This window comes from Hydra viridissima, unplaced genomic scaffold (assembly GCF_058129835.1).
Source record: "Hydra viridissima isolate aposymbiotic clone 2 unplaced genomic scaffold, HvirCarnegie_v1 scaffold_16, whole genome shotgun sequence".
Lineage (NCBI taxonomy): Eukaryota > Metazoa > Cnidaria > Hydrozoa > Anthoathecata > Hydridae > Hydra > Hydra viridissima.
In genome coordinates this window covers 2,437,294-2,464,725 of record NW_028324315.1, presented here as the reverse complement: position 1 = coordinate 2,464,725, position 27,432 = coordinate 2,437,294, and the positions used below count along the sequence as shown (strand labels likewise).

General features: G+C 31.1%; 2 protein-coding genes and 3 pseudogenes across 5 annotated transcripts in view; 3 read left to right on the top strand and 2 right to left on the bottom strand.

The window, feature by feature from the left end:
- Positions 1-9,185, bottom strand: part of LOC149877320 (uncharacterized) — a 52,084-nt gene extending 42,899 nt beyond the window's left edge. For 2 of the 4 annotated variants that reach the window (XM_090073819.1, XM_090073822.1), the window contains exon 1: positions 9,139-9,185. The gene's annotated coding sequence lies outside the window, so the exon portion shown is untranslated. Of the gene's footprint in view, positions 1-3,691; positions 3,823-9,138 lie in introns of all 4 variants that reach the window. The other 2 variants (XM_090073820.1, XM_090073821.1) reach the window with 2 other exon arrangements.
- The window catches only part of LOC149877309 (uncharacterized), a 318,348-nt gene that overhangs the window by 149,512 nt on the left and 141,404 nt on the right, over positions 1-27,432 (top strand). The gene's annotated exons all lie outside the window — the stretch shown is intronic.
- LOC149877319 (uncharacterized) lies at positions 10,014-11,725 on the bottom strand (annotated as a pseudogene).
- On the top strand, positions 12,017-20,158 carry LOC149877318 (uncharacterized; annotated as a pseudogene).
- Positions 20,155-26,071, top strand: LOC149877317 (uncharacterized; annotated as a pseudogene).

Here is a 27,432-nt window from a genome sequence, read left to right as displayed (position 1 = left end):
ACTTTTGCACAATACCACAAAGTGCTGTGAAGCTTAAAATATATTTTTAAAAAGTATGAAAATATAGCAAGTTTACTAAAATTTTGAAATTTCAAGTCCTTGGGTAGAAGAGAAGACATTATATCAGCTTGTTGAATTTTTAAACAGACGTTGCTGATGTATAGAGGCAAATTTTCCGCTCTACCCCGTAATCATCATAAAAATGTTGGTTTTTTCAAGACTCCCTGGTGCTAATGCCTATTACAACATTTATATGCAAACGCCGCAATTGGCACTCGCGTTCAGTGCTCAAATTGACATCAAATGAAAATTTGATGAAATCAGAGTAGATTCTTCTTTCATTATTTTAATTTTCTTAATCGACTTCAACAAACTCCACTCTATAAACTTTAAATTCTGAAGTATCTTCATCCCTTTGAAGGTTTATGTTCTGGTAATGTTCTTAGTCTTTGTTTTTGATTTGATTAACTAAAAAGCTTTGACAACTAAAGTAGGAGTAAAGTTCAATGAAGAAAAAATGATTAATGGAAGTTCTTGAATACATAAACGTTGAATTCGATAAAGTTGATATTGATTAATCCAGACGAAAAAGTAGACATCAGCAAAAACTCCGTTTATGAAAATTCTATCTCATGTTTGAAGCATTTTTTTTTTTTTACTTCAAATCCCAGTTTTATCTGTGGGACTAAGGGGATATAGCAGTTATATTGAGCTTACTTAATTAGTGAGTAAAAAGTAACCACATCAACTCACATGCCTCTTTCAAGTCTATAATGCGGAGAAATGCCCGCAACAAGTTATAGAAGTGACAGCTTTTGAAAATGACCAATTGGACCTGATTATGAACATCAAGTTCCGGAAAATTTAATTTAACTTCTAATCGAAGCTAAATGACGATAATGAGACGGAAATCAGAAAAAACATTAACCCAGCCTGACAAAACTCTTAACATGTACAATATGTCTAAAGATGAATTCAATAGTTTGCTACCAAGTGTTGCAATTTCATCATACAAAAAAGCCAGTCCAAATATAAAAGACCAAGTAAATGTAGGAAGTAAGAGAATTTTGTGTAACCACAAGGTTACAAACAAAATTAGTAGTAAAATGAAGCATGTAATTGTTTTTTTTTCTCTGAAAGACCACAAAGAGAACTTTGTAAACAACCCAACATTCAAATGATTAAATCCTGTGAAAAATGAAAATGGTGGAATCCATGAAAGTATTGTGAGGAGGGAATTAAGTTAAAAATATCAATTGGAAAACATACCCAAGATGACTCGTCAACTTTTCATTAAAGTAAATGATAAAGAAAAAGTAATTAAGTTAAAAATAACAATTGAGAAAAGACGTACACTCGGAGACTTTTTCAGCCTGCAACATAATTAAATGATAAAGCGAAAAAAAAGAAAAGTTAAATAGTCTCATCAACCTGCCATATAAATAAATAATGAATAGGTATCTCAACCAAAAAACAACCAAAAACTATAAAAAGCTCAAAAAAAAGGAGTCTAAAGAGTCGTACAGAAAGAAGGAGAGAAGAAGAGGTCGAGGAAGATGGAGTTTTAAAAAGAAGTAAAAGAGAGTTTTTAAGAAGAATTTTAAAGAGAGAGAATTTTTTTGATTGAATAATAGCTTGATGAATGAGCAGTGTTATAAGTGAATAAAAGAGAAAAAGGAGAAATTTCTGATAATTCGAAGAAGTCAAGAATTAAATAGAAATCAGAAGAAATATTGAATAAAGAAGAATAACCAGAAGTTTCAAATAAAGAAGAGTTATTCGTATAAAAAAAAAGAACAACAAAAAGAAGGATTAACTGATAAAAGCAGTATCGAGTTCTACAATTAGAGTTAGAGAATAACATTTGCAGTTTATAGAAGTAATGAACAAAAGAGTGCTAACCAATTAATAGATCGTTTATTGAGTTATATTGTATAACAGAATAAACTGAGGATGGCAAAAACAATATTTAATAATTAAACCTTACTCATTGCTAACCAAACTATCCCCAAACCTCGCCCTTTCTTAACCAAGCACTCCCACGCCATCAACCGCGATCCAAAACCTTCCATTTAACCTTCCATATGAATCTAGAGCACATTCCTTCCTATATCCCTAATCCCTTGCCTCATCATGCAGACAAACATTAAGCATATTTAACATGAAATAATTTTACAAAAAAAACGCCGCGCTCCCAGTATACTATCAAAATGTACAACCGACCGGCAAAAAGTTGCTTGCTATGTCTGTATAAAAAATACATGTAATGTATGAAAATGGAAACCTACTGAATAAAAAAAATTAAATTCTTTTTTTCTTTTTTTCTTTCTTTCTCTCTTTTGACGTTAGAAGGCACACCACTGTAGATTTGTACTTTAGAAACAGCTTTATTTTACTTTTGTTTTGTGTTTCATGATTGTTGATTACCGCTAGCTATAAAACTTTAACTACCATACATAGTTTTTATTTTTTTGTTTTATATGAATATATATATATATATATATATATATATATATATATATATATATATATATATATATATATATATATATATATGTGTTTGTGTGTGTGTGTGTGTTTGTGTGTGTGTGTGTGTGTGTGTGTGTGCGTGTGTATGTGTGTGTGTGTTTATATGTATGTGTATGTATGTATGTATGTATGTATGTATGTATGTATGTATGTATGTATGTATGTATGTATGTATGTATGTATGTATGTATGTATGTATGTATGTATGTATGTATGTATGTATGTATGTATGTATGTATGTATGTATGTATGTATGTATGTATCATGGTGATATAAACGTGGATAGATTGATGAAAAATAGGAGAATGAGAGAAAATTAGAATTTTTACATTTAAGGATTGAAAATTAATGAAAATAAAAATGAAAATTAAGGAATTAAAATTATCAATAAAATTAGGTTGTTAATGTAGTGATCTTGAATCATTGAATTTAAATTGATATTGTTGAGAAAATGATGAATATTGGCATTTTGGTAGGTTTTTATTTTATTCTTATTCACGTTTAAGATAGAATACCTTGCGTAGGTCAAAAAATGAAACAGACTCCAATTATCCTTTATCTATAACGACAATCTTAATCTTAACTTTATCTTAATCTCCAATCCGATAAACAAAAAAAAATAGGACGGAAGGTGCGAAAAATAAGGACATACAAAAGAGTCAAAAATTAGAAACACAAAAACAAAAGTTATTGCTTGGATCATTTCTTGACTCTCTATATAGTAAGGCAAGTTAGTTTGCATCTCTTTTGTGATAAAAACACATCGCATTAAGATGTAGACAAAGTCGCTACGGCATAATAACTCTGGCAGATCTTTCGACATATTTATAAAATATATTTTATATCGACATATCTTGACATAGCTTTAATTCTGAGACATTTTCTGTGGGCATAAAAAATGATAGACATATTCTATCGAGATATCTTGACATAACTTAAAGTCTGAGACATTTTCTGCCGACATAAAATATGTCCAAAATATATTTTATATCGACAGAAAAAATCAATCTTACAAATTTATAGCGCATTTCAGATTAATTTAAAGAGTAAAATGAAAATTAAGTTAAGGAGTTGCATTTTTGCAATCAATTATGCTTCATAATTTATTTATTTTAATACCTACAAACAAACAACCCGTGTTTGATATAGGTTTTCTTCCTACCTTTTCAGCTATGTATCATTTGGCAGTATCCTCCCGTAAAGTAAGTCATACCATGAGACAGTATCCTCCCGTAAAGTAAGTCATACCATAAGACAGTAAGCTCCCGTAAAGGTGATTTCCCTTGTTGTAATCTAAAAACTTAGTGGTTTTTTTTAGTATGATTAAACTTAAGTTTTTGCTTTGATTAAAATTAACAAAGAAAAAAATTAAATTAAATTCACTGTAGTCATTGGCATTAATGTGACTGCACTTTTTGTGACCGCACTTATGGTTAAAAAGTTTTTTTCTTGAACTTTTTTTAAAGAGAAAATAGCACTTTTTAGATTGCAACTGATACAACTCAAATAAACTGGCAATTAAGTGCCTTAGAATCAAATATTAATTAGTTTTGACTCTCCTCAATTAAATCAACGTTGCAACAAGGCATTATGAGATACTAATATTTGGAAAATTGGCATTTTTTTGATCAAATGCCAAGCTTGACAGGACACTAGCTGGACAAGTATTTCAGCCTGAGGAGATTCATTTTCGCAATGAAGCATTTTTAGGACCATACGTATAATAACATCAGTGTCAAGATGACGAATATGGTTCAAGAAATAGAGTTGAATGCCGAAACAGTAAGGAGGATCGTTATTGATACAGACGACGCCGCAAATATTCAAAAGGGAGCAAAAATAAATAGTGGCTTGACACTAACGCATGGTGCGTCGACCACAAGATCCTCTTGCTTGTCAAAGGTTCACTAGCTGTAAAAGATAAGAAAAAGAAAATGTACATATGTCCACAATGGAAGCAAAAAAATGATAACGGGTTTGGTAAACTATTTTAACAACTCAGGGAAGAGAACAATTGATCTTGGCAATAAAGCAAAGGCCCTTAAAATGACACCAACTAATTGATACAGAACCGTCCGACGCGCTGGAATTCAGACTTAGCCCAGCGAGAATCGATAGTTGCATTTCTTCCAGCCATGGAGCAAATAGTTTGGCCTGATGGTGACATCTAGCTCAGAATAGAAAAAATTGATGCCAGGCGAATCTGAGATTAGCAAAGTCAAATCCATCATTAGAATTTGAAAGCTATTTGAAGCATTTTCAAACTCTGTTTCTGCAGTCAAGACAGTGACCATCAACAAGGTTGTACCCATGCTGGTTACTATAAAGTTAAGAATTGAGACAAAAAAAAAGTTGATGAAGGGCCCCTTAATCAAAGAAGTGAGGAACTACTTTTTGATGGAGATTGATAGATGATTCACACATTATGCAAGTGTACAGATGGAGTATACTGTGGCCCACTTCTTGGATTCCCAAGCAAAATGAGCAATGATAGAAAGGCAAGACCGTTTTGACCTTTCGAGGAGCACCCTCATGAACACACTGAAGGACCTTGGTGACAGAGACCCCACACTGCAACCCACACCACTTGAAACCTCATCCCAAAACATAGAGGACGTGGGCTATTTAGATGCTGACTGTTTGATAGCCACTTTGTTGGATAATCATCACACAAAGAGGTATGGAGCAACATATATACAAAAAAAGGAGGGAAGTCAGCTGCAAAAGGAAATGTAATAAAGTAGGTAGACAACAACCTTTGTGATGCACCAGCCGAAAAACAGTAAACATTTTGGACATTTGGAGGGTAAATGCAGACAAATACCTATGCTTGCAATGCTTGCAAGGCAGAATCTAGTTATCCCAGCCTCATCTGCTACTTATGAAAGAGTGCTTTTAAGTGCAGGCAACATTTGCACTGTAAGCAGAACAAACTTAAGTGTTAGCAAAATGGAGCAACTCAAGCTTTTGAATGAAACCAGTAAATTGCTGGACGAAATTTCAGATTTAAGGTGGCCAGGCTACTTCTAATTTTGCAAATGCTAAAATTTGAACTCCTTCAGTGCAAATATTTATATTTCAGTTATACTTTACCATTTGTAATTCAATGTAATAAATTGTGTTGAATTGTTTCGAGATTTTTCTCTTCTTCGGGTATTTTACGGGTATTTAGTATCGGGTATTTAAAAATATTCCGGTATTACCCAATTTTTCTCAAAAATAAGTTTTTTATAAATTTAGATTAATTACCTGATATTGTTTAATTTGGGTAATACGCAAAATAACTACCCGGATCCGAGTTTGTGTCTCCGGTCCCTATAATATTCGGGATATTGTTAAAGTAGACAAATAATAACAAAAGATGCTTGTATTTTGGCTTTTGAGGCTGTTAATTCTTTTATGACTCTTTTTGTTTAATAACAGTAACCAACGTTTTTCTTACGACACACAGTGAGTTAAAAAGGTTAAAAAGCGGCAAAAATTACCTAACTACTAAATACATGTGCATTAAACATATATTATACATCAAAATAGGGGTTTTTGGGGTCAAGGAATTCAATTTAGGAACTTAAAATTATTTTCAGATGAACTAATTACCCGTATAACGCACATGTACGCGTTAAAACGCGAGTTAGCGGACTTTATAATTCTAAATACTATTTTTAGTAAAAAATTTAGCTTCTTGACCCAAAATGTAACAATATTATATTAATACACAAATGCTCGCGTACGTGTTAAACGCATGCGAATTTGCTAAACGCGCGCAGACGCGTTACAAAGGGCATTATGAATCATTAACGCAAAAAAAAAAAAAAAAACAATTCATAATCCAAAAATAAAAATATCAGAATATGAAAATCTTTTCACAATTTGAATTACTAACCAGTTCAATACTTCAGTACTAATTTCCAATACCAGAATAGATTCATATAGTAAAACAGGGTAGAATGAAATAGTGGGTAGAATGAAATAGTTATAACTACGCTTATTCTTTTGCTCTTAATTAATTATTGAATAAACTTTTTGCAAATATTTTCTGATTTTGCTGTAGAGAGTTTTTTTCTGAATAAGATGATATTAAACTTTAAATTTTAAAAAAAGTTTTTTTTATAATTTGTTAGGTCTTCGAAAGCGATATGATACTTTTTTTCTTTTTTTGAAAAATGGACATAAAACTCTCGGAAACTAAATTTGATATCATCGAACTTAATAAGTATTCTGGTAAAACTTTTTACGCTGGTCAAGAATCTTTTTTCAAAATTATATTTGCTATTCAGGGAAAAAAGTTATGAGATAAAAACGAAAACGGATACATGTGGGGTTGAATGAAATACGCGAATTGCTCACTTGTTAAATGCGACTTTTATTAATTAAATCTCAAGTGACCAATCAATCTCTGTGAATTTTGTGGATAAATTTTAAACCGATTATTATTAAATCTATTCTAATATAAAATATGCCTCAAAACAAGTTGCTCTCAAAGAAAAAAGAAAAACCATACACCGAAGAGCAAGTTACGCTTGCTCTGGCCAAAGTACAAAGCAGTGAATTTTCATTTAACAAAACTGCTCAATCATTCAACTTACCAATAGCAACTCTTCACAGGCGTGTCCACGGCATAGATGCAGCAGTTGGGATTGGTTCAAACGAGATTGTCGCATCAACTTGAATCAATTTGTTAGATACGCTCATCAAATTATCCAATTGGGGCTTTGGAAGAACTTATAATGACATCATCACACTAGCTACCGACTATTTGCAACACCAAGGTCAATCTCATTTGTTTTCTAATGGTACACCAGGGAGAGATTGGTATAAGTTTTTTATAAACTGGTGGAGTCATAAGTTGAGCATTAGAGCCATAAGCAATGGTTCAGTACTTAGAGCCGCTCGAAAAAAATCCACTATACAGTTGGAAATTGCATCGATGATGCTGGTAATTGTCCTACTCCAAAAAATCTAAAAAATGTCTGTACAAAGATTGGTGCTTAAGTGGCCCAGACAAAAGTTTCGCATTCAACTCGTTGACACAAAAAAACGAAAAAATGTAGACGCACCAAGGTTCGAAGATGAGTGTCTCAATAAACCTGAAATACTCGAGAGATTGAAAGATGCTGAGAGCAAAAAAGCAGCAAAGCAAGCTAAAAAACAACGCAAGCTTAGCTTTAATGACGAGCTGCAAATAAACCAAGCAACAACAGCGACTCCAACAGCATTAATAGCTACAAACCAACTCAAGTGTAAAAAGTGCCGTAAAGTTTTAGGCGAAGCTTCAACAAGTCAAAATATAGAATGGTACCAGTGTAAAAATTCTAAATGCAAGGTTTGGCTTTGGCAAAAATGCATACCAAAGCGATATGTTAAAGGCGCTGAGTTTTATTGCACCAAAAAGTGCCGCAAAAGTGACAACTCAGCTCAGCCTCTAGTACCTCTCTACGACTCAACATCATTACAAGAATAAAGTTTTTTTTATTAGGTTGTTTTTTTAATTGTTATTATTGGTTGCTTTTTGTTTTTTTTTAATTAAGTGTTGTTTTAATTACATATAGATTTGCGTATTTCATTCTCCCCGAATGTGGGGTAGAATGAAATAAATTTTTTTTTCAATTAAATAAAGTTTCTTAAAAAACTAAAAACTTTTTTTACTTGATTTGTATATATTTAAATACAGCTCAAATTCCTCTACAACTTTAAAAAAAAAAAAAATTAAAAACTTTTTTCTCTTAAAAAAAATTCATTAAAATTCTTAACTATTTCATTTGACCCCATTTTACTCTATATAGTTTTGTCAAATGAAACACCCGCCCCTCTGTTTTCGATTTAAAAACAGCTTTCGGAGGTTTGTGAATTATCTAACGTCCGAAAACTGTTTTTAAATCGAAAACGGAGGGGCGGGTGTTGCATTTGACAAAACTATGCATGAATCTATTTAAAATATATCCTAAATGAGCAGGAGGTCGCAGTAAATACTTCAGGGTTTATTTGGCTATAATTTAACGGTTTTGTTTCACGAAAATTGAACGTGGAACAATGTGGAACTTTTTTTTGGCCGGCACTTTTGTTTAAAATTGTGCATTAAAATTTTAATTTTCAAAAGAATTATCTAAAAAAAACTGTTTTTTAAATCTAAAAAAAAAAGCAAATATATTTTTAATATCTAAGCACTCAGTACTTTAAGGGAAAAAAAAAAAGTTTTGCAATGAGGTGGAAAATAAGGTTTCTTACAAGATAAACACACCTTAAGTTTTCATAATTTTATGGTGATAAATTTAACTTTTTACACGTATATCCCTTTAAAATTACACATTGTTAATACCTATGGAATTATCTAAAGTTGATTTAAGATCAAAAAGTAGTTTACTTAAACATTTGAAGTCTAAAAATGATTAAGCTTTCACTTTTTTTTTCGGACTTTTTGCCGTTTTGAGATAAATCTGGGTCACTGTGCGACATTGGCGACTATAATTAATCAAAAAAGCATTGTTGTGTCATTCGCATGAATATGAACGCTTGTGCAAAAAAAATTATACAAGAATTACTAGGAAAGAAAAAAGAATTCATTAAAAGTTTGTTGAAATTTAATAAGCATGGTATAAAATTGTAAATTACCTCTCGAAAACGAAATAGCTCTCAACCAGTTGAAGACCGTTGCAAATAAAACGTGTTTTATTATATTTACTTTTTAAAAGTCAATAGCTTAACTCTCTACCAGAGAGATTAATTCTCAACAGCAAAATACAAAACAATACAAAGGAGATGATGACGCGTCGTTTTGTAGCACTGTATTGAACGCATGTGCAATCAGATCGCATTGGCTTAAAACAAGCATGCGCAAATGAAGCTAGCAATCAATACTCTTAAAACGATTCAATACAAACGGAACTTGAAATAAACGGTCGTTTACATAGGTTAGGGATTTTTACTGACATTTGAAATAAGGTTATCGATTTTAAGAAAAATCCAGACCCAGACATATTTTGCGCATGCGTATTTTGCCTTCACAAAGATCGCTTGCTAATTTGAAATGTCAATAAAAATTTATCATACCGTAAAAGTATCTAACTTTGCACAAAATTTTGAATTGTTTGCAATTTTCATCTATAAAAATCTGCTTTAAACTTCTTATTATATTAATGTAAACTAGCAAATCATTTATTTAGGATATCTAAATTCTATTTTAATTGTTAAATTTATTTTTACAAATTAAGAAGTAGTTTTTCAAGATTGTTTAAAAAATGTGCAAAGTTAACCAGGGGTCTGGGTAACTTTGCACAACTTAAAAAAAATTAGAATAGCTTTATGATATGTATGGGATTGTTGCAAAGTGACCTCTTTTTTCATACTTTCTGAAGGAAAAATAATTCAAAGGGTAGTTTAACAGTAAAAACAAAAGATTAATTCTAGCATTATTATGCTTAATAAAGAATATAACATGCTATGATAAAAGAAAACTGAACACAACCTCATTAAAAACACAAAAAAGCTCATTTGTATCTTGTTAAACTTAAATAATTAAAGATTACTTTTAGATAAACTAAAATAATTAAAGATTTTCGTTTATTAGTTCCTACAGATTCCAAAGATTTAAATTTGTCTTGTAAGAAAAGCTTAAAGTCTTCTAGAAATTCTTTATCATAAGATTCTCTTTCTCTAAATTTTGTAAGAAGTTCATTGACATTCACTGGATAGACACCGCTCTTTCTAAAACCTGATTGTAAATTACTTGCCTGATTTGGCTCTACAGCAGACATTAACTTATTCAAAAGTTCTGGAAAATGTTGTTTGTCAAGAGATGTCTTTGTGCAGCCAACAGGTGAATCTTTATACTCTGTGATAATTTTACGCCAAGCTGTTTTCAAAGGTTTAAAGAAAGCTACATCTAGGGGTTGAGTTATATGTGTACTATTTGGTGGTAGACAAACAAACTTTATTTCATTTTCTTCACAGGCTTCAATAACTTTTGGAGAAATGTGAGAGGATAGGTTATCGCCTAAGAGAGTTTTAACTCCTAACTTCTTTTTCAAAGAAGGTAAAGCTATAGAAAAAAACCACTCTTCGAAAGCTACTCCATCAAACCACCCACTTTTAGTACTGAAGTATCTGGCTCCTTTAGGACCTTCTACACACCAAGTTTACCACAGATTAGTAGCCTTATAAACAACAAAAGGTGGTAAAATTTCACCTGTTGCATTACCTGATATCATTATAGAAATACTTGTCTTAGAAGTGTTTCTTATATTTGTGGGGTATTTACTGCCTCTTTTTACCGAACACTTTTTTAAGCCAGGGTCATCAGTTAGATTTGTTTCATCATAGTTGTATATGTTGCCTGGAGGAACATCTTGTATGGTTTTGGTAAGATGTTGAATATATTCTTTTAGAATTTCTTCATTAACATTTGCTCATGATTTTTTTATGTTTGGCACAAATTTATTTGTTAGTTCTGGATGTCTTTGTAAAAAAAACTTGATTAAATCAGGCCCAGGAAGGACTTTACATTCTTTTACTTTTCTACCAGAACTATGGATATAATTGTACATAATATGAGGTAAGTCTTCTTTACCAATAGGAAATCCAAATTGACTTAATTGAATGGTACATTTGACAAAGGTAGCTTCCTCTAATTTGGAAAAATAATACGGTTTACCACGTTTTAAGTTATGCTCTCCTTTCAATTTGTAACAAATCGTTCTTCGATTAACACCATATTTTGTAGCAGCTTGCTCTTGTGTCATATTTTTAGATTTTACATCTTCAAAACATTTAGCTAGATCATCCTCTGTATAGTTTTTGTAATTCTGGTTTTAAGCTTCTTTTTGTAATGACTTGACATCTGAAAAAAACATTACTAATAATTTAATTTGACCTTGAGTTACCCAAGAAATTATTTAAAGCTATAAAATAAAGTATGAAATAACTCTGCTTATATAAAATATTTGCATGAAGTTTTAGAAAGTATTGCTTTTGAATGACCAACGACATTTATGGTGAACTTTTTACATTGTGCAAAGTTACCCCAAATTCTGCCAAAAAAATGCTTTATTCACAAGACTGTTAAATTTTAATTTTTTTTTTTATCGATATTAGTTTAAACACTTAGTATACTTCAAATCAACACCATAATAAACACTTTAAGCAGTTTATTCACTTTTGAGTTTAATTCTGATCTGCTGCACAGATAAAAGTTGTCAGACATAATTTTTGTATTTTACTTCTATGTTTACACAAAACGACTTGTGTTGCGAGAAATCGCGTTTATAAAACTATTCTACATGAGTTTCGTATTGACACTAAAACAAACCGTCGGATTCTATATTGATTTGAATTTGTAGTTCAAATTTTTAGTTGCTAGAGAGTAAAACATCTTTGACATACTGTTGTGCAAAGTTACCAACGGTTGTGCAAAGTTAGGCACTTTTACGGTACTCACTTTAATGCGGTGCATTGAAGATCCAAAAATTGTAAATTAGTTTACTTATATTGTAAAATGGATGATGGCAATTGTTCCCATGATTTACAACATTCATTGGGTAAGATTTATTTTTCTAATTATATTTTCTATTATCTACATTACTAATCTTTAGAATAAAATCTTTTTATTTATTTAGCAACTTAATGCTACTTTAGTAACTTTATTTTATTTATTTTGTAAAGTTACTAAAGTAGCATTAAGTGACTAAAGTAGCATTAAGTGACTAAAGTAGCATAAAGTAATTATTAATGACTTCTGACCTGGTCTAATAGATTGGCTACTTCTATGAAAACAACTAGCTTGTCTAGTGTTATATGGATGTAACTCCCAATTTCTTAAATAGAGAGGATTAAGTATTTCGTTTTCAGTTGATGTAGCATTATGAATGTAACAGCGATTTAACTACTATTTTATTTGTACAGTGATTAACTTCAGCATTTCTATTTTGTGAGTTGACCAGTCAAATTTTAAGATAATTCTCAAAGCTTCGTTTGGCAGTTTTTCTAAAATATTTAAGTTTGATATCAAGAAAAATAAAAGTACAATATTCATAGTGGGGAGCAATAATAGTTTGAAAGGTTATCTTTTTGGTCCATTGAATTAAATATTTGCTTACCAAAATATCCAGTTTTCTTTGCAATTTTATTTGAGGTATGTTTGATATATTCAGTAAAATTAAGTTGGTATTCAATAATGTTAATACAATATATTTCATTCACCCGAAGGGTGACCAGGAAAAGTTGGAAACAGTGTGATGCTGTAAACACTGTAAAGAATTTTTTTTATAACTTTTTAACAAAATATTTTATTTCAAAATTTTTGTAGGGACACCCAATTTGACTCTAGCTGTTGAAAGACACATTTTACCAACATATCCAGATGTTTGCGCTAAAATTAAAGAGCATGAGTTGTTGCACATAGTGCATTATGTTGTATCTCGCACCGGAAGCATGGAACAAAACTTTAAAGATTAGCATACAAAGTTATTTGAATAAGTTATTTTTCTTACAATAGATCAATAACTTTATCTAATCTAGAGTTATAATAAATGTAGATGATATTTTAACTGCTGCAAATATTTTTATGCAAATAATTTTTGGCATAACACATCCAATTTTTAGTGTATTTTAATTTGTTTATGTTTAACAATAACCTTGTATGCTGTTCAAATTATTCAATATAGAACTGTTGAAGAAAAATCACAGAGTGTCTTTTGAGGACAAAGATTTCCCCTACACTGGGTTTCCATTCATTTTTTCAGCGCATAGTTGTCTTGACTGTCAACAAGGAATGGACAGGAATACTAAAGCAAAAGAAAAGTACATAAAAAAGGAAAAACGATGCAGCAGTATGTTGACCTATAGTTTGTTGATAATATTTTTTATGTCATGTAACACTTTGAAACATTTTAAATTGCGTGCATGTCTAATTTAAATCAAGTACGCTTCTTTTCATAACTTTATATAAAAAGTTTTATTATAAGCTTTATATAATAAAATTATATAATGCACCGAGTGTATTTATTTTTAAACCTAGTGTATAACTACTTGAAATGATTTTTTGATGGTTTCTTTTAAATAATCACAAGGAATAAAATCTTCATAGTTGAAAATATGGTTATAATAATAAACACTCTTTTATAAGTAATAGACTGTCTGGTTGTCACGCCGGGCTACCAAGAGGTTTTTTTTTAGTTTTCCTTTGGTAAATTTTAGTTGTCTCGTGCCACCTGGACGACCATGAAGGTACACACCTGCATTAGACAGTCACACAGTAGCTTTCTTTTTGAATTATCATCATTTTGGCATCCTAGTTTGCACAGTTTGGGTTTTTCTCATAAGTTTTTTTTTTACCAGTATATATTATCTACATATCCAAAATATACATTCCTATCCTATATAAAAACAAATTTTATATACAGGTCCTATATAAAATCTGTTTTTAAAAATAAACTTCACTTGTAACAATAAGTAAAAAAATCTTACTGTATTTTTTAAAATTAAAAATTTTTTATTTACAATAATATTTTTGTTTCTAATGTATAGGCTGTAGATCATTATTACAAAAATAACAAAGTTATTCTCCAGGATACCAAAAAATTTTATTGTCCAGCCATGATTCATATAAAAGAAATAGTAGAATTTCCAGAGTTTAAGGTATCTTATTGCTTTGTCTCACCCATGTTTTGATCCATGTTTTGACATTTTGTTCAAAAACATTAACCACATTTAATGTTGAACATGTATATGTCATGTAATGTAACATGTACATGTATATGAACATGTACATATATGGAACAACACTTAATATCTATTTATATATAAATATTTTAAATGATTTAGTACCAAAATGCCAAAATAATTATAATTTTGTATAAATACTTAGTAAATTTTATACAAATATCTTGTTCAATAATTTTCTTTTTATTCTCATAGCTCAAAAGAGATACAACATGGCTAATTTCTACCCAAGGGAATTTAATTATGTGTAGAAAGTACATTTTACTATTGCCAGATATTTCTGCTCATAAAAACCATTTGATAGGAGAGGTACGTATCATTAATGTTTTTTGTAATTCATTTTTATTTTTATTTTGTAATTTATTTTTAGTTTAATTTAATAATCAATTTTAAAATAATTTATTTCATTTTGTTTTCTTTATTTAATACATTTCTTTTCAATTTGTTTATAACTGCAAAATATATTTGAATATTTTTAGACAGCTGGTCTTAATCAACCCTTTTCTGATACTCTCATTATTAAAATTGGAGAGTTAGTAAAAAAGGGTGTCAACACTGTTCCAGAAATGAGAAGACATCTAAATATTTTTATTGAAGCTGAGTTTGGTTCAAGTGACATTCCTCATAAAAAAAACAAACGTTACTTTCCGTGGGATAAAACTATTCGGAATCATATGATGAATGCAAGGAGAAAACCTCGTAGATCTTTAATAGATCAAGAATGTTTGCTTGATAAAATTAATGAATGGAGAATCAATTGCCAAGAACTTATGATAAAGTTTCGACCAAAAGGTGTCAGCGTTCATGAAGACAATGATCCACAGCTTAAGGATTCATTTTTATTTGTATACCAAGAAATGTGGCAAAAGAGACTGCTTTTACGATATGGAACTGAGTTACTTTTTCTCGACGCCACATATTGCACAACTAGGTATGCTCTTCCTCTATTTTTTTTAGTTGTTAAAACAAACATGGATTACTAAGTTGTTGCCTTTTTTGTGTGTGAAAACGAAACAACTGAAGCTATCAATGAGGCATTGACGTGCATTAAACAGTGGAATTTTTCATTTCAGCCTAAATTTGTTTTAACTGATTATTCAAACGAAGAAATAAACTCAATAGAATATGTGTTTCCAGGTATGACTTTATTTTTCCAAATTTTCTTAAATTTTAAGCAGCGTAATGTTATGTTCAAGACCCACCTCATTTAGGATGTAGTGTCCTCATTTATGATTTTCATCGAAAACAAGCTTGGGAAAGATGGCTCTCTAAAACCAATAATGGCTGTTGTACTGTGAAAGATGCAGTTAAGTTACAACTTCACCAAATTGCAAATGCAAAAACAGAAGAGATTTGCAAAGATGCTGTGAATGCTTTCAAAGAGACAGAAGAGTGAAAAAATCACCCAAAACTAAGGGATTATTTAAATAATAGAGTAAAATGGGGTCAAATGAAATAGTTAAGAACTTTAATGAATTTTTTTTTAAGAGAAAAAAGTTTTTAATTTTTTTTTTTTTAAAGTTGTAGAGGAATTTGAGCTGTATTTAAATATATACAAATCAAGTAAAAAAAGTTTTTAGTTTTTTAAGAAACTTTATTTAATTGAAAAAAAAATTTATTTCATTCTACCCCACATTCGGGGAGAATGAAATACGCAAATCAATATGTAATTAAAACAACACTTAATTAAAAAAAACAAAAAGCAACCAATAATAACAATTTAAAAAACAACCAATAATAGCAATTAAAAACAACCAAATAAAAAAAACTTTATTTTTGTGATGATATTAAGTCATAAAGAGGTACTAGAGGTTGAACTGAATTGTCACTTGTGCGGCACTTTTTGGTGCAATAAAACTCAGCGCCTTTTACATATCGCTTTGGTATGCATGTTTGACAAAGCCAAGCCTTGCATTTTGAATTTTCACATTGATACCATTCCATGTATTGACTTGTTGAAGCTTCGCCTAAAACTTTACGGCACTTTTTACATTTCACTTGGTTTGCAGCTGTTATTGTTGTTGGAGTTGCTGTTGTTGCTTGATTTATTTGCAGCTCGTCATTAAAGCTTAGCTTACGTTGTTTTTTAGCTTGCTTTGCTGCTTTTTTGCTCTCAGCATCTTTCAATCTTTCGAGTATTTCAGGTTTACTAAGACACTCCCCATCGAACCTTGGTACATCTACATTTTTTCGTTTTTTTGTATCAACGTGTTGGATACGAAAATTTGTTGCAAAGCTGCTGCAAGCGATTGGGCCGATTGCAATTGTTTTTCAACCTCTTTTTGAATTTCCTTTTGAATAACCGGAGTTACTAGACTATTGAAGGTTGTTTGCAGGCGAGTTGGCTTTGGAGGTGACTTTGAAGCTGATGCTATGCAACAAATGCTGATGCTAGATGTTGTTGATATAGATTCAGATAGCAGTGGCTGAGATGGTGTAGTTCCTGGTGCTAGTAGTGGTTGTGGTACTTTCATAGATTCTGGTGGTTGAGATGATGAAGGCTCAGGTTGAGATGACGGTGTTTCAAACGTATTAGCAATTTGCAATTTTGACTGATCGATTTTACTGATGTCGAGTGGAAACAAGCCAGTATTCTGAAATCCACTAACTATTTGGGTGCGCGTAAAAACCTCACCAGAGCTAAAAAGTTTTGCTTGCAGTTGGCTAAAACATTCTTTTGATAAGTTACTGAACTTTGTCTCTGCATAAAATTGTTGAAGTAATTTGCGCCAAACTCTTTTGACATGACAATAAACACCGACATCTAGTGGCTGCAGAATGTGTGACGAATGAGCTGGTAAGCAAATTAACAAGATATTGTTTTTGATACAAGTAAGTACGACCCGATAGGTGACATGTGTCACATGTCCATCTACGACTAAAATATGAATGCCTATAATTGGATAACTATAATTAGATTTATTTAATTAAGTAATTAATTGGTTAAAGTAAAGATTAAACTAATTACCTGGAATTTTTTTAATGGCAGGAACATACACGCCAGTGAGCCAATTCATAAATTGCTTATCTTCCATCCATCCGGATGGAGATATAGCGTAAACGGCATCGTCTGGACCACTTAAGCACCAATTTCTGTACAGGCGTTTTTTTGATTTAAAAATAATATATGGAGCAAGACGATTACCAGCAGCATTGATGCAATTTCCAACTGTGTAATGGATTTTTTCATTGTTGCCAACCAATTTCAATGGACGTTTTGCACCACGCCGGCAAACTATATGTTGCTTACCTTGATCACCAGAAAATCCAATTTCATCAAAATTCCACAAATGACATGAAGTACTTTCATTGATTCCTGCTTCGTTGAATTCTTTTTGCAGTGTGTTGAAATACTTTGCAACTATTTCTTGTGTGCAAGAAGCGGCTCTGAAGGATGAAATATTGCCTATGACCCTGATGCTTAACTTATGACTCCACCGGTTTATGAAAAGCTTATACCAATCTCTCCCTGGTGTACCATTAGAAAACAAATGAGATTGACCTCTGTGTTGCAAATAGTCGGTAACAAGTGTGATGACGTCATTGTAAGTTCTACCAAAGCCCCAATCGGATAATTTGATTAGAATATCTACCAAAGTTGATTCAAGTTGTTGCGACAATCTCGTGTTTGAACCACTCCCAATTGTTTCACCTATGGCGTGGACACGCCTGTGAAGAGTTGCTACTGGTATGTTGAATGATTTAGCAGTTTTTTTAAGTGAAAATTCACCGCTTTGTACTTTAGCCACTGCAAGCGCAACTTGCTTTTCGGTGTATGGTTTTCCTTTTTTCTTTGAGAGCAACTTGTTTCGAGGCATATTTTATATTAGAATAGATTTAACACGAATTGATTTAAAATTTATACAAAAAAATTCATAGACATTAATTGGTCACTTGAGATTTAACTAATAAAAGCCGCATTTAACAAGTGAGCAATTCGCGTATTTCATTCAACCCCACATGTCTCCGTTTTCGTTTTTTTCTCATAACTTTTTTCCCTGAATAGCAAACTTTATTTTGAAAAAAGATTCTTGACCAGCGTAAAAAGTTCTACCAGTAAACATATTAAGTTCACTAGTATCAAATTTAATTTCCGAGAGTTTTATGTCCATTTTTCAAAAAAAAGAAAAAAAATATCATCATGCATTCGAAAACTTAGCAAATTATCAAAAAAACTTTTTTTTTTAAATTAAAATTTGATATCATCTTATTCAGAAAAAAATCCTCTGCAACATGATCAAAAAATATTTGCAAAAAGTTTATTCAATAATTAATTAAGAACAAAAGAATAAGCATAGTCATAACTATATCATTCTGCCCTCTATTTCATTCTACCCTGTTTTACTATACTTGGTTATGCAACCAAAAGGTTAGTTTAAATGTAATTAAAATGTAAAAAAAAGAAATGATCAATTGACCCTTTGTATTCTAATTTAATGGTTTTTTGGAGATTTCCAATAGTTTTTATCTAAGAAACTGCTTGATATTTATAGCTAAAATCCTGAAAAAGTCCTGCAATTTTAATAGCAGATATGTTGGGAAATGCTAGGACCATTTAAGATAATGTTCCTGGAAAGTCTTGGAATTTTCATTTAATTTTTCTGTGGGAACCCTGAATAGCATTTAATTTATATTTTTTTCAGAGATGGGTGTTTGCATTCAGACAACATCGCCTTTTGCGAAATGTCAATACAAAAAATGGCACTGAAAGGCAAAATCAATCTTTGAAATACAGTTTCTTGGAAAGAAGAAAAAATTCATCTCTTACAGCTATGCTAAGTATTTGCATTGATGAGTTCCTACCTCACAATTATGACAAGTTAGTTATTTCTACTTATACCACTACTACTTAACTATTAGTAATGATATAACAGTGAGGCAAGTAAAACAAATAAAAATAATTAAACGTCATTGTCAATGTAATTTGCCAAAAAAAGGGATTTCATATACTTGGTACTGAAATAAATAAAAATTTATGCTGATAGTTATTAAAAAGAAAAGATTTTATTTTTTTATTCAGCATAAGTTATTCCATTACTTACTTAATATTAAGTAGAAATTTTTCATTATTTTAGCTATGTGGATGAAAATAGAAGAGCACACTCATCTTATAGAAAATATAGTAATAACATTCTGATGTATTTAATAAATCGCCCACGGCCTTTAGTAAAACACTGCATGAAAATGATTGATAAACTACAAGGTATATTATTGGATGGAATTAGTGCTGTCACCAACAGATTGTACAATGTTGCATCATTTCAGTCAACAAGTAGAGAAGTTTATCAGTGTTATCTTGGTGATGCTAAGCACTTGCCAATCTGTTCTTGTCCTTCTTGGTTTGATAGTATATATCCATGCAAACATTTTTTTGCAGTTTTCTGTAAAGAAAATCTCTCGTGGTCTGACTTTAATCCCTCTTACAGCAATTCTCCATACTTCATATTAGATCCAATGTTGGATGAAAATAAGTATTCAACTTCATCTCAGGTTCAAGAGTCAGCTGAACTCAAAGATTTAAAAAATACTCCTGTCGATGCGATGTTGTTGCCTGGCAACTTTGCGTCTGCACCATCTGAACATAGTCAGACAACTGCATATAGTGATTGTATGAATGTAAATAGTATTCCCACTCAGAATGCAGAACATGACAAAATACAATCAAGTCATCACTCACCTGCTGCATGTCGTGAACTCTTGACTGAAATAATCGATTTGACGCATTTAGGTCAATCTCAATCAGCAACAGATAATTTATTTGATGGTCTACATAAGCTTAAGATTGCATATGCTAAATCTGTTACAAAAGAACAAGGCATTATCCTGCGTCCTGATCCAAAACCAGAAACTTGGAAAAAGTCTGCTTCAAAATCTCCTAATCTTGTCAATATTCCAGTTCGGCGCAAGAGGAAAATGACTAAAAGAGTAGGTCTAAAATATGATATTATGAAAGCAGCTTCAAATATAAGTGTTATATCAGAAGTAAAAAATGATTTTTGTGAATCAGAGATTGTTACAAATCAAGTGATAGACAACAGTTGTGAAATGTTTGTAGTTCCCGCTGATTCATTAAAAATTCAACAAGTAACATATGCTGATAGTCAGGAGCTGCATGAAGTTACCACTGTTAATGATTATGTGCAACTGCAAACCACTGCTCATTCTATTAAAGAATTTAAATCCTATCTTATTGGATATTCCGAGCTGAATGAGATAGAAAAAGGACTAATGATGAATGACAATATCATTAATTATTTCCAACAGATGATGTCAGTTCAGTTAAATATTGATGTTGGTTTGCAGGACCCCATTAAAGGAAAGTTTTATCTAGATTTATTTAGATTTAGCTTCATTATTTTCTTAATTGTATCAAACCTTTTTAAAACATCAAATAAAAATGGGACCATTGGTTTATCACTTTGAAAACCTTTCAGAATAGATTTAACATTTCAGCTATAAATTCAATAAACTTTAATGGCCGTTTCTACTTAGAGCGCAATTCGCTCTATGCAGCCATTTGCTACTCGGAGCGCAATACTTTGTACGCATGCGCTAAACTTTTTTTTTTTTTAAATTTTTTATTTTTAAATCTTGTTGATGTTAAACCTATCCCTATCCCTATCCCTATCCCTTACCCAAATCGCCTATCTAACCAGCTTTATTGTGAAATATAAATCGCACTGTTATAATAAAATAATTGCGCATGCGTGTACAATATTGCGCTCTGAGCAGCTTATGGCTACGTAGAGCGCATTGCGCTCTACGAAGACACTTCGAATTTTAATTTAGCAATAAATAAAGGATCTTTTATTGTATCTTTTAAAATATTAAACCACTTTCCATGAGGTTGCTTTGATTTTGGTAAACTTTGTAAGTGTTCAATAAACTTTAAATATCAAGGAAAAATACTTGCTGCTCGTTTATAACAGTTTTGATTCTCACACCAACGATGGCCACAATAAGGTAAAGGGTAAACCTTCATCTCAGATACATTTTCATAGATTTCTCTACATGAAGGACATTCATTGAGAAACATCCACATTACTTTCAATTTTTATTGATTAATGTTTTTAGGCTTTCATGTATTGTGTGGAGAAAAATTTTGATAAAGCCACATGTAATACCCATCTAATTTCAGCAGTTATTACTTGTTCATTTATAAATATCATATCCAATATTTTAGAAGAAAATGGCTTTTCAATAACCTGAATTGTACTAGTTTTTACAGGTGATGAAATAATCGATTCTGAAAAATAATTGCATAATGTACTTGTTGCCGGAGGCAATAACTTATTATGTTTTTTACTTTTTGATGCATTTTCACCCATATTTTTAACATTAATGTCTTCTTTACAAAAAAAATATGATGCAACTGTCATATTCAGGTGCTTTCAACCATATATTTGGAAAATGTGAATCTCGACGCATTTGCTATTTATACTTTTACTATTTACACTTTTTACAAATTAAATTTGCATATTTAGATAAACTAAAAGTAATTCAAAACTTTAGAAAAATTAAATATTATAATTTGATTTGCAAGATTAAAACTCCACAATTTTAGATATAACAAAAGAAAAATAAAATAAAACAAAAATTCAAAGTAATTTAAGCCATATATTAAAAATAAAGAAAACCTTTCGATCAAATAATAAATCAAAGATAATTCTCTCTTATTTCAAATTAAATTCAAACCATTTATATAATTTTCTTTTTTTTTGCATAAAAAATTTTATATTACTTCAATATTATTAGTAATTTTTTAACTTGATTTAAAAAAAAAGTTCCAGGACATTTCAGGACATTTTTGAAAAAAATTTAATTTTCCAGGACATTTCAGGACATTTTTGAAAAAAATTTAATTTTCCAGGACATTTCAGGACATTCCAGGACATTGCAGGACTGTGGCCACCATGTATATATATATATATATATATATATATATATATATATATATATATATATATACATATATATATATATATATATATATTTATATATATTTATATATATATATTTATATATATTAAATAAAAAAAAGTTAATGCATTAGCTCAATATGAATTTAGATGTCATATAATTCTCTTTATTTTATCTTTTTATTTTATAAACATTACCTACTACAATAAATAAACTATTATAATTGAAAAGTTGTCTCAAATAACAAAAACAATGTAGAAAGGTTTATATTATATAGATATTATTAGGTTATATTATACAATTATTAAAATTAATTAAAATATTAATTTAATATGAAGTAAAAACTTAATTATTTTTTTACTTCATATTAGTTGACTAACTATCTGTAAATAGCCGTGAATGTAGAATCAGTATTTAGAAAAATTATTTTTCTGAATACAGACTCTACATTCAAGGTTGTTAACAGATAGTTAGCAAAAAGTTGGTTAGAAATTTTTACTGACTTGATATATTAGATATATATATATATATATATATATATATATATATATATATATATATATATATATATATATATATATATATATAATATGGATATCAAGTCAGTAAAAATCTCTTACTAACCAGGTTAAATAATATAAAAACTTTAAACAACAGAAAAATTTAAAAATTAGACATACCTTTTGTTTTGAATCGGATATTTTGCAGGTTCGTAACCTGCGAAATACGCATGGTTCTAAACACGCAAAATACGCATGCGCAAAATATTTCTGGGTCTGGATTTTTCTTAAAATCGATAACCTTATTTCAAATGTCATTAAAAATCCCTAACCATGTTTTAGAGCAGTTGTCCAGTTGTGGCTAACCAGCTCTGGCGTGCCATTTGGGTATATATATAGGCCCGTTATTGGATATCCGGGACTGGGATGCCGCAAACGGACCACATGGCGGTTGCTATCTGGCAAACCAGCTCTGGTGAATCTTTTACGGCACAATAATGGTTCATATCGGCTCCGGCATGTCATTTATGGAACTTTAATGTCCCGTAAATGGATCGCCAGAATTGGCATAGCCGGTGTCACGAAATAAATATTCCCCTTTATAAAACTTCCCGCCGGCCGAAACATACTTTCTGGGGGAAGGGGGGGGGAGGGGGGGAATTTATTTCAAAATAATATTTCCCCTCTTGTATAATTTTTTCCTCCATCTGCGAAATAAAATTTCCTCCGTGCCATTAGTTCCCCCGAAATATTTACTTAAATATACAAATTGATATGATTGCGAATAAAATGTTAAAGAATGATCTAATTAAATACTAAATCTGAATAAATATACAATCTCTTTAAATGCTAATAAAAGAAACAAAGTTTCAATTATACCAAGCGCATCAATAAAAAAAAAATGAATGTCAGATAAGTGTGAAGTCGGTTTCTTTAAAGAAATTAATAACAATAACTAAAATTATGTTTGATTATTAACAAAATAACTTCGTGCAAGTTTAGAGCGTTTCTGAATGTTTTAAAAAGCAAATGCTCGTTTGATTTCGATTTTTTTTGGACTATTTATGAACTTGTTATTCAAATCTGTATGAGTGTTTTGTTAAGCTTAGTAAAAAAATTTTATAAAATTGCGGATCATTTTTATGAAATAACTTACAATTTTTATTTATCATAGTCATTTGCTACCAGTAAAGAACAAGAATATTTGTGAACGTTTATTATTCAACTAGTCACATAAAAGTACAAAACTTGCAAATATAAGTTGTTCTTGTTTTATTTAATTATTTGAAACAAGAATATGGAAAAAGAAGAAAGCGAGGTTCTGGTTATATATCTCGGGAAAAAGGAATATCCATCGAAGTATACGATAAGAGGAAACTTCAAAAGAAAGCAGAATCCTTCCGGTTGGTACATGGAGAATTATTTCATACCGGAAATGAAGAACGACTACAACGAGTTATAATTGGAGAAGAAGTGCGTAACCGTATTATACGAACTCTCCGTATTATAGCAACATAGTTGGAGGATGTCACTTTGGGCAAAACGCCACGATCAAAAAAGGAACTGAGAGATATTGGTGGAAGTTGATTTCAAAAGACCTACACGAATTTGTCGGATCCTGCCCTGAATGTCAACGTGCGAATCCTAACAACAAACCATCACCTGCGACGCTCCACCCAATCCCAGTTCATGACATTTTTCACCGTTGGGGAGTAGATCTAATTGGTCCGTTAAAAGAAAATTAGAACGGAAAGAAGTATGTTGCAGTAGCAACAGAACACCTTACGAGATGGGCTGAAGTAGATTTCATTGCAGACAAGGATGCGGATTCTATTCTTTGTTTCATTCTTCATCTGTTATTCAGATTTGGGGCTTGCCACATTCTACTTCACGACCAAGGACGCGAGTTTTGTAATAAGCTCGTAGAAGATCTTTTATTGAAATTAGACATAGAATCCTCAAAAACGTCAGCATACCATCCCCAGACTAATGGGCTGACAAAAAGGTGATAAACAGTTATACTCTTTTTTTATTTTTGTATAGTTTTTATAACTATACAAAAATAAAAAGAGTATAACCATTAGTTATTATTATTTAATAGTTTTAAATACAACAGTTACTAATTATAACTTATTTATTTTGCACAATAGGTTCAACCAAACATTGATTACACATATAATGAAGCTTGTTAACAACGAAGCAAACAACTGGGATGAACTTCTGGACCCGGTGGCTTTTGCATATCGAATAAATAAACAACTTTCTACAAAATACTCTCCGTTTGAGATTTTGTATGGAGTTAAAGCTCAGATTCCAATCGAATTGGAAAACCGGACAAGAGAGATTTTTCTGTGGGATACCAAAATTGACGAAGCCAAACAAGGATTACGAATGGCTGAGTTCGCTGAAGAAATTGGCGCGAAAAGAAACGCAGCTAAAAAGAACATCACAATGGCACAAAATATGCAGAAGAAACGTTACGATCTTAAACATTTAGCTCAATCATTTGCAGTTAGCGACAAAGTTTTCAAATGCAATAGACGCAAAGACACACAAACGGGCGATTAGCTAGCTTAAAGATTCCACGGCCCTTACACAATAATAGATGTTTTAGACAAAGGAATTTATCGGTTGCAAGATAAAAAAAGAATATTGAAACAAGTTGTTAACGCTATCAACCTAAAAAGATGGAATGAATCACAGGAATACGCCATGTTAATTAAACCTGCAACCTCCGGTCAGAATATTTATGAAGTTATAGCAACAGAAGCATTGAAAAATTCAGTCAAAAAAATCGATTATCAAAAAAAGGTTTCAAAATCAGAACCCTGGATTTCAAAGTACAATCTAACAATTGGATATAAACAGATTCTGACTTCAGACACATGGTTGAACGACAGAATTATTGATGCGGTCCACAAAATGGTTTCAACACATCTTGGTAACAAAAACAATCAATCAACTCTTCTAGTTCAGACACGATCTGGGTTCGAAGCAGTCACCTGTGAGTTGATCATCATCCTTCACGATATCAACCATTGGGTGACATCTGCATGTATTGAAGGAAAAGTTTTGTATTTAGCCTTAATAGCTCCGTTTCAAACTATGTTAAAGCTCAAATGAGACAACTCTATGTTAGACTTGTTAATTCCGAAGGTTTTCTTCAAGTAACAGTAGTACCATGCGCACTACTACAACCGAATGCATCGGGCTGCGGTGTTTATGCAGCTTCCTTAACATTTCAGTTGGCAATTTACGGAAAAGATGGTATGACGCAAACATTTGAAAACAAAATGATGCGCTCTCATCTCATTTGCTGTTTGGAAATCTCAATCATCACACCTTTTCCAAAAACCGTCTCACGTACAGTGGTGGCCAAAAGTCTTGGAACAACATATTTTATATTATGATAAATTTTTATACTAAAAATAATAAACGATAACAGTAAAATGAATAAAAAAATAAATAAGTTCTAAGTATTTTTTTAAACAACATTCTCTTTAAAAACATACCTCAAACTTTCAAAATTTATACTTAAGATCAAAATAATTTTTTTGGTCGTTAAATGTTTTGTTCCAAGACTTTTGGCCACCACTGTAAACATGAACGCAAGAAGGCGATGCAAATTATCAACATTTAGAACATGTTATTTAGTTTTTTTAAACTGCTACATTACGTTTTTATTTTATTTTGTTCCTTTTTTTTTTTTTTTAATAAATTACTATGGGGAATGTGAAAATTCTGCAACAAGATCGGCCATGCATATTAACGTTCCTTGGTATCGGTCATAATTAACGTTCAGGCATGTTATTTAATAAATAAAATAGCGTAACAATCATTACAAATGTTTTATCAAAAAAATATAAGTTTTAGTAAAAATTTTATCGGGGGAATATTTATTACGGGCGGGGAAGAAATATTCCCCCCCCCCCCCCCGGAATGTCTATACTAGAATATACTTTCCTGGGGGAATGTTTGTCCCGGTACATATTTCCGGGGGGACAAAAATGTGGGGGAACATTTGTCACGCGACACCGGCACTGGCCCCTACAAGCGCTGCTACTAGGGAAGTCTTGGAGAAAAATGTTTAAATCTTCAAAAAATATTAAGCACAGATACTTCTGCAGATATTGATGACATGTAATTTTTAGATGAATTGCTTGCATTGTCTGAATTAATTGAATCAAAAACGTCACCATTAAAAGTACTAGAGTTTATTTTAAGAAACACTAATTTCACTCCAAATTTTTTTATTGCTTTACAAATTCTGTTAACACAGCTAGTATCAGTTGCATCTGGAGAGCGTAGTTCAGTTTCAAAACTGAAAATAATTAAAGGTTACTTAAGATCTACTATGTCACAAAAATCGTTTGACAGGTCTTTCTTTAATTTCCTTAGAAAGTGATATGGCTAAAAAATTAGATTTTACTGAATTATTGAAGGCTTTTGCATCTGAAAAGAGTAGGAAAGTAAACTTCTTTCACTAAGTCATGTTAAAATATGTCCATTTTGTATGTATTTTGCTTGCTTTTTGTGTTTGTACTGTTTGGATTTAATGTTTTGCAAACATACGATTTTATACGTCACTCTTAGTTTTACTTTAAGGTATTTTTTTAATATATTGGTGCTTTTTAGTAAAGTCGGCAAACTGGGTTCTTGCCTCGGGCGGCAAAATACCTTGAGCCGGTGTTGTACAAATTTATTTCCCCCATAAATTTATTTCCGAGTCGCACGCCGATTGGCTTAAGAGGTCCGCCCGAAAACTAAAGAA